The sequence below is a fragment of the Anabas testudineus genome, chromosome 14 (genome assembly GCF_900324465.2).
Source record: "Anabas testudineus chromosome 14, fAnaTes1.2, whole genome shotgun sequence".
Taxonomy (NCBI): domain Eukaryota; kingdom Metazoa; phylum Chordata; class Actinopteri; order Anabantiformes; family Anabantidae; genus Anabas; species Anabas testudineus.
In genome coordinates this window covers 4,009,644-4,023,237 of record NC_046623.1, presented here as the reverse complement: position 1 = coordinate 4,023,237, position 13,594 = coordinate 4,009,644, and the positions used below count along the sequence as shown (strand labels likewise).

At 42.0% G+C, this 13,594-nt stretch overlaps 1 long non-coding RNA gene across 3 annotated transcripts; it reads right to left on the bottom strand.

Annotated features, from left to right (window-relative positions):
• Positions 1-7,222: 7,222 nt before the first annotated feature.
• On the bottom strand, positions 7,223-11,587 carry LOC113169055. 3 transcript variants are annotated; one of them, XR_003299537.1, is made up of 4 exons: positions 10,463-11,587; positions 10,260-10,367; positions 9,957-10,136; positions 7,223-7,304 (listed from the first exon to the last, which is right to left on the bottom strand). It is a non-coding gene; the product is annotated as an uncharacterized LOC113169055 (long non-coding RNA). The 3 variants fall into 3 exon arrangements; XR_003299536.1 differs by lacking the exon at positions 7,223-7,304 and adding an exon at positions 9,717-9,858; XR_003299535.1 differs by lacking the exon at positions 7,223-7,304 and having other exon boundaries at positions 9,723-10,136.
• Positions 11,588-13,594: the final 2,007 nt, after the last annotated feature.

Sequence of the window (13,594 nt, the reverse complement as noted above, 5' to 3'; positions counted from 1 at the left end):
TCACAATGGAAAATCACCATTTGTTTCCCTCTGTGTGCAGAACAGTCAAGAAGAGACACCAACAGTTCAGTTTCATAGATGATGCAGAAATCGAACTAAACCTTCAATAAATACTTAAAATGCTAAAAATACCATTTAGTTTGAATTGATTTTTATTTTACAAAAAGTAATTGATTTTACATACACTGCTCAAAAAAATAAAGGGAACGCTAAAATAACACAACCTAGATCTGAATGAGTGATTCTTATTAAATACTTAATACGTTGTTTTCATACAAAATCACACAAAAATTATCAATGGATATCAAATTTATTAACCCATGGAGGTCTGGATTTGGATTCACACTCAAAATTGAAGTGGAAAAACACACTACAGGCTGATCCAACTTTGATGTTATGTGCTTAAAACAAGTCAAAATGAGGCTCAGTAGTGTGTGTGGCCTCCACGTGCCTGGATGATCTCCCTACAACGCCTGGGCATGCTCTTGATGAGCTGACAGATGGTCTCCTGAGGGATCTCCTCCCAGACCTGGACTAAAGCATCCGTCAACTCCTGGACAGTCTGTGATGCTTGTGTGGGTTGTAGACTCCGTCTCATGCTACCACTAGAGTGAAAGCACTGCTAGCATTCAAAAGTGACCAAACCATTAGCCAGAAAGCACAGGACCTGAGAAGTGGTCTGTGGTCACTACCTGCAGAACCACTCCTTTATTGGGGGGTGTCTTGCTAACTGCCCATAATTTCCACCTGTTGTCTGTTTCATTTGCACAACAGCATGTGAAGTTGATTGTCACTCAGGCAGGTTGATTACACAGAAGTGGGACTGACTTGGAGTTACGTTGTGTTCTTTAAGTGTTCCCTTTAATTTTTTGAGCAGTGTATAATAACATATTGTCACGCCTGCTCCACCAATCAAACACAGTGAGTCGCAGGATGTAAAGAGCTACTGCAGGAAACCTGACACAGCTTCACCTAGGCCATGTTCAGATACACAATAGTATTGAATGAAGAATCTCCACCCTCCCAATGACACCACTGTGCAGATCCAGTCAATGCTGGATTACCAACATGGCCAAGAGTGCAGCAGAGCCTCTGACAACTACATTTATGATAATTTAATGAACTGCAAATATGTTCCAAACAACATAAGATAATATCTAATCTAAAATAGTGGGCTGTATTTTGGTGGGATTCTACTGTTCATCTTGTGAGTGTGGTGACGGAGGATAAAACAGTGCTTTCAAACAAACTTCAGTCCCGTATCATTTGAAACCGCTGTGTGGTGCTTTTTCACATTGAGCCTCCTTCATTTGCAGAACAGTTACTGGTCCTGCTTCTCTTCCTGTTTTGTGTCCTTATACTTCTATAACAGGTGGTAGGTTCAGTGTTTATTGTCCCTTTCATGTGAAAACTCTGATGCTCTGTGACTGGATGTTTTAGTTTGAAATCATAAACCAGATATTTGTAATGCAGATGTTCATTGTTGTACTAATCTAAAGAGCTTCATGTCCATCCAAATTGCTCCTGCCGTCAGGCAGCCAACACGAGCTTCTCTCTTAACGTTGGACATGTTGTGGTTGTTGTGAAGACTGCAGCATCTACAGCAAGCTACACTGTTGGTGTGGTTTCTCAGAAACAGAGAAAGTCATGTTCAACTTGACTCCTTATCATCATGTTCATTGATGTTTAAGTCACACAGCAGAGAAACAGTGTGTTTAATTAAAGAAAAATTTAATAAAACAAAAAGAATAAGATGGAGGGAAACACAGGGGTGGGCAAAGGGACAGGGGGGTTGGAGAAATTCAGAAGGTCACAATGGGTTTGGCAAACTCACACTGAGGGATCAAAGTAGACAGGAGGAGGAGAGGTGAGGGAGTGGGAGACCTGGGGGAGATGGGATGAGGACAAAGGAAGTAAATGGGGAAGGTGAGGGAAGGGGTAGAAAATGTGGGGCTTGGAGTGGGGAGGGGGGTTGTGGGTAAAGGGATTAAAATGGGGTGGGTGGGAGAAAGGGTGAGAAAAAAAAAAGAAGAGGAAGAAGGGAGGAGGAGTGGAGCAGGTCCATGTTAATTTCTGGGCCGTTTGCTTTGAGATGTTGTCTTCTCCTCCTCTGTCTTCTTCTTATTGTCCTTTTTTAAAAGGAGCAAAAAAAAAAAACCCATCAGTTCAAAAGAAACAAGAACACGCTGCAGTTTGACAAAACCTCATCCATCCTGAAACCTTCACGTTATTCACACAGGTCTGTTCCATGTCACTGCACATCAGCCGTGTTAAACTGTCAAATCAATAATGTGATTACAGCCTCTATCTAAATGTGTCCTTACTTTTTTTAAAGAGCTTGCTGAAGAAACAGCTGAAGCCTTGTTTGGTTTTAGTCTCAGCCTTCTCAGATGTGTCTCTGTTGTCTGCTGCGTGTTTGGGCTGAGATGGAGAACTGATCATCAGCTGCACAGAGTTTCTAGAGGTTGGTGTTACCACTGGATCTTCCAGGGGGGCAGGATGGATCATTGAGTGCCGTCTGCTAAAGCATCTTTTCCACAGTGACACAGTTTTCCTCCTTCTGGTCGGTTTGTGCTTGTTATCGTGTGGTTTCTGTTCCTCTGCAGTCTGAATTCTTCTCTTGACTTTTGTGCTTTGTCCTGTGAGGAAGGACTTCATAGTCAAAATAGCTCCTGCCAGAGTTTGCTCTGCTGCTGTTTTCTTTGACTGCTGAGAGCCGGCAGGAGCAGTGGTGGTGGATGAGAAGACGGAGGAGAGCTCCCGAAGTACCTCTGTCTCCATAGCTTGTGTGAAGTGAGGTGAAACCATCACGGGGATGTCTGCACCGACGAGCTCATTCAGAGCCTGAGAGAAGGAGCTTTCCACGCAGCTTTGAATGCTGCCTTTATAAAATGTCATCAGGTGCTGTGACGCTGATGGATCCAGGGGCTCAGTAGTGGAGGACTGGTGCATTGAGAGGACGGTGTTAACAAAAGAGTTTGAGGTCACACTCAGTACATCCATGGACATGTCCATCAGGAGTTCTTTTACATCTTTGTTGTAGACCCCTACACCTAGCTCCCTCCACTGCCTACAAGAACAGAAACAACAGGTTAACAGTGGAAATAAGGTTTGAAATATATTCAAGGATCCACTAGAAATTGAATAGAGAATAGAAAACCTACTCTTCAGTGAGATGCTGGAAGAATCTTGCTATCACAGGAACAAGGACAGAAGACTTCAGTTCAACTTGCTGGACCTCAGCTGAAGCCTCAGTCTGGTCTCTCTGATCCTTTTCGAAAGGCTCGAAAACCAGGTGGACATCCTCAACATCAGGTGTACAGACTTCAGAGAAGTCTGATTCGTGGTCAGACGTCCAAGAAACAGACGTCTTAGAGCTGTCCTCCGACAGGGTTGGGGAGCCGGCATCCTCCCGGTTTTCACCACATACATAGTGCTGACACACCTTTTTAATTTCTTCATCGACATCCTGAAGGTCAGGTGTGTAAACTTCAGAGATGGAGACGTCTGTTTCCAGGTCGGACATCCAAGAATAGGATGTTCCAATACTGTCCTCCGACCCGGTTGGGGAGCTGGTATCCTCCCGGTTTTCACCACACACATAGTGCTGACACACCTTTTTAATTTCTTCATCGACATCCTGAAGGTCAGGTGTGTAAACTTCAGAGATGGAGACGTCTGTTTCCAGGTCGGACATCCAAGAATAGGATGTTCCAATACTGTCCTCCGACCCGGTTGGGGAGCTGGTATCCTCCCTGTTTTCAGCACATACATAGTGCTGACACACCTTTTTAATTTCTTCATCGACATCCTGAAGGTCAGGTGTGTAAACTTCAGAGATGGAGACGTCTGTTTCCAGGTCGGACAACTTTAAATAGCATGCTATGAAGCTGTCCTCCGACGTGGCCGGGGAGATGGCGTCCTCTCTGTTTTCACCACACGCGCAGGACTCAGAGTCCAGGTCGGATCGCCATGAAGAGTACGTGATAACACTGATCTCAGACATGGCCGGGGAGGTGCAGTAGTTGACCTCTACCTTTTCTTCGACCCATGCGTGCTTAACAGACTTCTTATGCAGACCAACACAATTCGCAGAGTCTTCCTGCACTTTGTGTTTAGTAGCACAGACTTCATCCTCTGCATCCCAGAGGTGGATGGGCTGCCACACCTCGTTGGGATTTGATGCAGCGGGTTTGACCTGTGAGAGCAGGGTGTTGGCGATGTGGTCGCCTTTGTTTGCCTCCATGGTTGTTAGAGTTGTACTCTAGTAGAAAAAAACCAACATGTAAGAAGAGAGTTTTACTGAAGCTCAACTCCTGATGTAGAACACGTTACTGTACTGAACTGTTACTGCTGGATTTAATCTTCAAGTAGAGAACTGGAAAACATGTTAATCTACACTACTGAAGTGGACAAACATAGAAATGAGCATGTGTTTGCATGAAAACATTCAAATGTCCTCTTTGTTAATCAGGACAGATGAGCAGATGCTGCTGAATGTCCCCTTCTTCTGTTTTTCAATTCACTCTAAAGTCCATTTACCTTTCTGCCTGCAGGCATCTTTAGAGGATCTGGGTTCTCGTTGTGTTTTGTTGTGTTTCTTCAATTCTTCTTTCAGCTCTGTGGCTTCAGGTTGATTTGTTCGCTGTGGACGATCAATCTAAACTGAGACTTTGCTCTGCACCACACTCACACTGTGACACTGGGTGATGTCACAGAGAAGAGTTCTGACAGAACCTTCTGTGACCCAGTTTCTGTGACCTCTCATCCCTGAGACTACTGTCATTTAAAACATAATGTAATGTAATGTAACATATGTTTTCATATAATTCTTCTATCTTTGCTGTTTTAGTTTTATTAATTTCAAGTCAATTCAACTTAAAGTGTAGTGTTTTTCTCTTTTTTTAATTTTCAAACCACCAACATCAAGTTTTTGACTTGAGTTGAATCAAAGTGCTGCACAGAGCTCAGTCCACAAACTGTAAAGAAACATTTGCAGCAACAGAGAGTTTAAGTTCTCAAGACACATTTCTTATTATGTATTTTTAACAAAACATACATGATTTAATCTTGAGTGGTATTTTTTTTAATCAATGAGAACTGGGAGCAGTTTAACTGGGAGCAGTTTAACTGGGAGCAGTTTAACTGGGAGCAGTTTAACTGGGAGCAGTACATCAGTATAACTCAACAGTCATTGATTCAACTGATCTTAGGATGGATTTTAAAGACCTTTTCTCTTCATGAAAAATGTCCCAGTTTTAGCAAGAACTCGAACATGTTCAGACTGTCTGACAGCAGTAAGTGAATAATCTCAACCTACAACTTTGTGCTGATTTAGACAAAGCTGTGTTTTCAACGTAGCCACAAGTGGAGCACAAGTGGAGCTGATTTTTAGTCAGACGGTTCATTGGATGACATGAAAACATTTCTGTTAGAAATTAAATAGATAAATTCAATGTTTAATGTTTTAATGTTGAATGCAAAGTTTTCTTGACTCTAGAAGGAGCTCACACACACACACACACACACACACACACACACGCATGTATACAAAATAGCTGATTTTAGAAAATTCAACTAGTTGTTTTGCATTGATTGACAGATTTTAATTACAAGAAGAAATGAATTCCAGACTAAATGACTCAATGAGAGATTTTATTTACTTTACAACTGAAGAAGATCAGAAAATATCTTGTATTAAAAGTCACCAGTAAACTGTGCAGTTCACAGATTTTTATTTAGGTTTATTAGTGGTAACCACAGATGTCAGACAATTATAGTGGAGTAAAATTTACAGTATTCCCACAAATAACAAGAAGTAACGTAGAAGAACATCAAACCTGCACTTAACAAACAGTCTTAGTAATGTTTCAGCAACAGTTGCACTTTTTTAGAGGATTTAAAAACAGGATCTTGCAGTAACATTGTGTGTGTTTGGAACCAACTAAGACATCAGGACGGTTAACATAAAATGTTGCTGATGCCTGGATGAATATTTCATTTTTTCATTTCTCAGCAACACTGAGATGTATTCTGTGAAACCTGTGCAGTCCCACGGTAACTAACACACTAACACTGACTCTGATTCACACTGCTGGGTGGTAAAATCTCCACATTTTACACATGAATGTCAGTTTACAAGAGTTCAGAAAGTAACTAAGTACATTTCAGACACAGATACTTGACTTGCTTTTGTTTAGCTTTGGTAACCAGTTACTTAGGATTGAAATCAGAAGATCACCTCTTCTCTTGTAGTTTTCCTAAGCTGGAGCTGGAGCACCCCTTTCATTTGTCACCTGTCTGCAGATGCTAAAGTTTTACCAGATCCATAGATTCATGTTCTCCACTGGACAGTAACATAACACATGTTAAAATGATAGAACGTTAGATTTATATAGTCATCCCTGATTACTAATCACTAGCTGCTTTGATTGATGGATGTTAAATTAATCTCAAATGATAAAGAGATTATGTTTGCTCTGATTAGGACGAGACTGCAGAGACATCAAAGACAGTCTCATGTCGGCCATGTCCAAGATTCCCAGTGGTATTTACATCGTGCACCCTGAGAATACCGACTCTTCATTTGAGGTACATTATTGATTCATTCATTCACAGTCGGTCACTCATCATCAGTAACTACTCAAAACTAAACTTGTCCTGCAGGATTTGTGTGAGATGGACTATATGGGAGGTGGATGGACGGTGATTCAGAGGAGGACAGAAGGATTAACCGACTTCAAACGACCCTGGGCCGAATAGGTTGACGGAAATCTTGCAGGTTGTACAAGGCAGTGCAGTGACAGCAGCATGTTTTGTAGTTTTAGCAACACTAGGTGGAGCTGAGGTGTTAGGAACAGCTAATGTATATCAGGTGTGTCTGTAGACTGCTCAGAAACACCTGCTGGGCTAATGGTGAATGCAAGTCTCTGGTCATTTAAAGAAGACAGACACACACACTAATGTGTGTGCACAATAACGTCTTGTCTACAGTCATTGAAACTACAGTAGTCTTTCAGAAACCACTGTAATTTTAACCATTCTTAGTTGCTGCAATGCTGTAATGTTGTATTAAAGCTCTCCCTCATGTTGATGAGGTGCACGGTGGAAAGCTGCAGCGCTCGGCACAACAACCAGACGGGATGGTGGTTCAACCAGTGCGGCCTGGCAAACCTCAACGGCTGTTCTGAAGGTGCAGAGCGGAGTCAAAAGACGCACATCCTGTGGGACACCTGGAGACAGAATGGGGTCCCCCACTCCATCAGATCACTCACTATGAAGATCAGGAGGATTGCAACCAATAACTGACAGAAGAAAGAGGAAGAGAGGAGAAGCAGAAGAAGAAAGAAAAGAAAGCACATCATGTATAAGTTGCACTGCATCGTTGTACAACTGACGGTAAGAATAAAATATATATTGTGACTTTGACTGTTGATGAAGATAAACCTGAAATTACAATACAAAACCAAATCATATGAAGAGCAATATACAGTCCTATGTATTTTGTTACCAGCAGCACATTTTAGAAAAGCTGGGACAGTGGCAACAACAGACTGGAAAGTTATGTGATGCTATAAACAACCACCTGGTGGAACAGGTGGCAAAAGGTCAATATAGCAGCTGAGTAACAATAGATCCAGTTTCACCACTCTATGTTGACTTATGTGCCCAGAGAATAACGTTTCTCAACATGAAATGACAAATAATGAGGGGATTTCATCTTGTTACATGAATCGTCTCTGTGATGAGTGATAGTTTCAGTGTGATGTACATCACGAGGCCAAAAGGTTACCAAACGACGGCAGCAGATGGCGCTGCGAGTCTCTCTCGACATCATCAAGTTGCAGGAAGGAAATCTGTTATTTTGTCTGTAGCTGCTCCTCACATTTCAGTCTGTGCAAGAACTTGTGATATTACAGTTTCTCAACACAAATGAGGGACACATCTTTAAAAACGAGACCCAAACAGAAACAATCCCTTAAATCCTGCCAGTCCCCGTGTTATTGTTGAGATCTGGGAAACCTTCCAGTATTTCTCCACTAAAGAGAATCACTCAGAGAAATGTTTATGAACTGACCCAGACCCTCTGTTATGATTCCTGATCATATCAAATCAATTCCCTTGGTCTGGTTTGACTTGACTTGAATTTCCAAAACTTGGATCCTCTCTGGTCATACCAGAGGATGGTGGTTACACACTGAAAGTCCCCCGGCCCTCCATTCATTGGACTACGTCCCACAAACACCAGCAACAACAGCTACAACACCTGGGCAAGCTCCTGATGAGGTGACAGATGGTCTCCTGAGGGATCTCCTCCCAGACCTGGACTAAAGCATCCGTCAACTCCTGGACAGTCTGTGATGCTTGTGTGGGTTGTAGACTCCGCCTCATGCTACCACTAGAGTGAAGGCACTGCTAGCATTCAAAAGTGACCAAACCATCAGCCAGAAAGCACAGGACCTGAGAAGTGGTCTGTGGTCACTACCTGCAGAACCACTCCTTTATTGGGGGGTGTCTTGCTAACTGCCCATAATTTCCACCTGTTGTCTGTTTCATTTGCACAACAGCATGTGAAGTTGATTGTCACTCAGGCAGGTTGATTACACAGAAGTGGGACTGACTTGGAGTTACGTTGTGTTCTTTAAGTCTTCCCTTTCATTTTTTGAGCAGTGTATATTTACTTAAGTACTGTGGATTTGAAGTATTCCTACTTTGAGTGCTATTATACATATTTTTAGTTTCTCTGCAATTCAGAGGCAAATATTGTACTTTTACTCCAATATATTTATTTGTTTACCTGTGTTACTAGTTTCTTTTCAGTAATACAAAGTACTGCCTAATCAATGCAATGTGAGGTTCCGAATGTCCCCAGTCTGTAAACTGATAGGTAACAGAGCCGAATCATATGATCGTCACAACAGTACATAAGATGTTACAACAAGCTCAACTGTTACCAGCTGCAGCATTAAGGTAAGATACTGTACATAGGAGAATACATCAACAAATATAATCCAGGTATATTATATTCATACATGTGAAATTAGCCATACTGCATAAACAGAGTGGGCTTCAGAGGAATGATCATAAACAGATGCAGTGCTGTTAAAATGCATGTAAGCATTAACTGATCACCGTGACATGAAGTGAATAGATTACTTTGCTGAAAAGTAATCTATTCACTTTCCCATTCGAGTTGTGACTTGACTTGATCCTCTCTTGTGATTTAATGGTGCTTTCTGAATAAACTAATGCTAAAAAGGCCTTTATGGTTTACAGTTCATTAGATAACATTTTCATACTGTATAAGTCCTAAGACACTAAGAAGTAGTAACACCTGTAGCTGACAGCTATTATACAGAAAACCTTTTAAGATTAAGATTCTGGTTTATAAAGCCTATAAAATACAAGACATGGATCCTGCCCTTTTTGTTTCATGAACCGAGTGTGTGGTTTGGGTGTCTAGTCATATTTCAGACATCTAAGAACACAGTTACTGTACCTTGTAATAAACTGTTTTCTGATTCTGATCACCAAAGTATTCAAAATCTCACAGTAGAAGTGAAAAATGTAACATGAATGACTTTTTGTAAAATAAAAATCAATTCAAACTAAATGGTATTTTTAGCATTTTAAGTATTTATTGAAGGTTTAGTTTGATTTCTGCATCATCTATGAAACTGAACTGTTGGTGTCTCTTCTTGACTGTTCTGCACACAGAGGGAAACAAATGGTGATTTTCCATTGTGAGCTTCACAACCCCACCAACACAGAGGAATCACTACCAGCTTCTCCTGTGTAGTTAAGACTCAGGACAGTCCTTGACTCTGGAATAGAGGCTGAGTGGGCTTCAGTGGACTGCTTCAGTGATAGAACAACTACTGTTGGCATACATAGAAGTATTGGTGGCTTTAGCTGATCACCACTTTATGTCTAGTTTTACTGAAGGCATTACTTACTGAGCACACTGAAACACAGACGACCACTCCTCTCCAGCTGGTACTATGGTCATCCATCTGTCTGGAGGAAACTTCTCATCTCTGTCACCAAGGAAACCCTGGATGTCAGGTGTTGGTCTTCCACATTGTTGCTTCTTGCAGGTTGATGTAGTATAAGATTTCCAGCCTCCAAGGTTTCACCTGTCACAACAACAACAACAAAAATTATTGTTGACGGTCTCTACACAGCACTGCAGCAAGTATGAATTCAAGAGTAAAATAAATTAATCACAGACAGTAGAACATGTATGAGCTCATTCTTACTACTGATGAGTGTGCAGCACTGGTTCTTGGGATTGAGCTTGTCCGGCGGGTTTCATCTTCTGCATGGAACTGGACAATATGGACCACAGGATCTTGGTTCAGTCATCTCTATCAGAGTAAAAGTATTCAAATACAACAGAGTACAATAGTCAAAGTTGTATTGAGAGCTGCAGTCCACTTGTACATTATTATAATTAACTAACCTTTAAAAAGCACAGTCTGTGTGCACTGGCACCTTCAACAGTAAAATACAAAAAAGTAAAATACAGTCAGTAAAAATATTAAATATTGTATTAAATAAGTGAAATGAAAACTTACAGTAGAGATTATTGATATTGTAAATAATTAAAAACTTACCTGTGATTTAGACACACTGAACAAACAAGAGAGCAGGATGCATAATCTTTTTACATTAGCATACTTACATACTGGAAGCTCATACACAGTATAATACCTTACTAAGCCTGACATATGATCATACATACCTCCCCCCTCCTGCAGCCAGGAGAGCACCCCCCTTCTTATATCCAGGGTGCTTGGAGCTTTTCCTCCTATTTATCCATCCACACACAACAATGACAGCAAGCTACCATATGAGGTACTGGTCTCACCATCAAAAGCAATTACCAGGTTAACAGGTCTTGTCCAAAGACATAATGACATGTGGACAGGAGGACCTAGAGATCAAACCACCAACCCTTAGTTAGTTTGATGAACCATTCCACCTCCTGGTACACAGCCTGAGCCACAACCACCCTGCTGGTATCATTCAATAGAATCACCTCTCCTGGCTTGTTGTGAATAAATTGATTTGACTCAAATGTACAAGATGCTACCTAGCAAGCAAATCCAACCCTGCCAGATGCAAAGGCTACCGGGGGCATCACCAGTCTTCAGACACAGAGGTCAGCTCTCAAGGTCACAAAATTTAAATAAAAAACATATAGAGCATTCATTGCCCCACCATACTTAGAGGCAACCTCTAAAGATCACAAGGAGATAATCCATAAAGGAACCAATGATACAAACAGACCCTTGTGCAAGACGCTACCTAGGGCATCCAGAGCCCTGCAAGATGCAAAGGCCACCTGTGGCATTGATAGTTCTACCAAATACAAAGATACTCCAGGTTGTCTGATGCTTCAGCTTTCTAAGGTGACAATCCTAATCGGAGTCACTGTCGTCGGCCCAGCTTGGGCGCTGAAAAGGACCCATCCAGTATCTTCTGCTTGTGAAGGATCCAAGGCCTGAAGTGGAAGGAGCTGACTCCTCAGGGCGTTCCTCCAAATCCCACCTCTGCCTCTTAGCACTTACCTGCTCCGTGTCGCTCTCTTCCATGCTCCTCTTGGTGACAGAGCTGTGGCTGGATGTCGAAGGAGCAGATTCTTCACACCTGTGAGAAAGCGGTGGTGGTGCAAAAGACACACAGGGACCAGCAAGAGAAAGCACCTCAGAAATCTGGGGGTAAACCTGCAGTGGGCTGAACGTCAGGTGTCGAGGGCCTACAGCAGGAACAGGAGGGTCCACTGGTCTCCAGCCCTGCCAAAACTCACCTGGTCGCATGTGCTGGATGAGAGGAGAGCGAGGTCTGATGTCATCATCGTCCTCTTCATCTTCATCATCGGTCATGGTACTGTAACCCGAGACCGGACCGGTCCAGTCATCCTCGATGTCACTATCTTCCTCCTCATCCTCCTCACTGTCCTCCTCGATGTCCATGTCCTGATCTTCCTCAAACTTGCCAACGAAGACCGGAGCAAAGCCCTCAAACTCCCCTACCTCATAACCTCCTACCTCATCATCCACGATCCTGATGACTTCGGGGAGACCATCTCCTGCGGGACGCTCCACAATGAAGTCCACAAGCTCAGAGGAGCCACCTGAGGAGGAAAAACATCCTAACACTTAGTTTGACATGTTAAGAATTTCTCATAACATCATTTATCTGGGACAGAATAAAAGAGAAGTAAGTTGAAGTTACACTAAGACACTGTAGAAATACACACTGACCACAATCTGTTATGTTAATCAACTCCACACAAAGGTTTCAACAACAATATAACAATATAATCAACCTAGTCACAGCAGACTAACATGTGGTTTGGACAGAGGCTGGTGTCCAAGTATTTAAGTATCACATGTTGGTGAATGCAGCTGAAGCTAAACGACTGTCACCAGGGCTCCGACGGGAACTGGTCTGTGTGCGTCCTGACGTCCTGACGTCCGCTTCTAAAACCTCCATCGTCTCCATGGTCACTAAATATACGGACTTTACGCATTTTCTAAATTTTGGCCCAGTCACCATCTTTTTCTCAAAGTGAGATGTAGAATTTGTACATTTCGACGCCCTCAAACCAAAATCTCAGTATTTTCTAATTAATACACTATTATTCACACATTCCACACCTGTCCCGGGAAATTTAACTCATTCTCAGTAAGAAATTATTAATTTACACGAATAAAAAAACAGTTTTCACTAAACCAGTGTTTTTCAAACAGGAAATAACCATGATGTGAACTGTCCACCTCTAAATTTATAAAGTTACGTTCGTTTTTTCATTTTGACAAAGCATCAAATTGTTAATTAGTGACTTCTTAATTTTAAAAAAGGGTTTTTTCTTTCTGACCTGCTCGGTCGAGGTCGACCCCGAGCAGCAGGTGCTCCTGGCTCAGCAGCGGCCTGACGAAGACCATGGTGGAGTTGTTGTTTACAGCAGCTCAGTGATGTACAAGTGTTGTTTGGTAACTAGCTCTGTTGATCAGTAGATGCTTTTCCAGCAGCGTTGATTCTCCAAGTGTTCGCTTTTCCAAGTGTTAACCTTTCCAGGTGAAGCTTTGCAAAAGGTCAACTCAGGTCAGAGTCCAAGTGCAAAGTGAGGAAGCAGAATGGTCCGCAGCCCTGACGTCACCTCGGTTGGCTTATGGCTCTGTTTCCATGGCACTACGCTACTGACGCACGCCCGTACATGCGTGAGCAAACAAGAGAGACTTCTTATATTTTCCCTAATTTTCTACATATTTATATTGTATTTATTCATTTTCCTACACGTTATTGTTAAATAAAGTGCAATCCAACATGTATCTTTGTTCTTTCATTGTGGATCCACTTGGACTTGAAGCCTACATCCATCCACCAGAGTCTCTGTAGTCACTCAAACACCTGTTCTCATATTTACACTGAACTGTGGCTCACACATGTGAAGTGGTAAAATAAATCTGTTATTACCATGTGTGACATGTTCAACATTCAAAAATGCAATAACAATACTCAGTAAAAGTAGTCTAAGTGGAAGTGAATTCATTCCTGGGAATGCAGTTACTTTCATATGAAATAT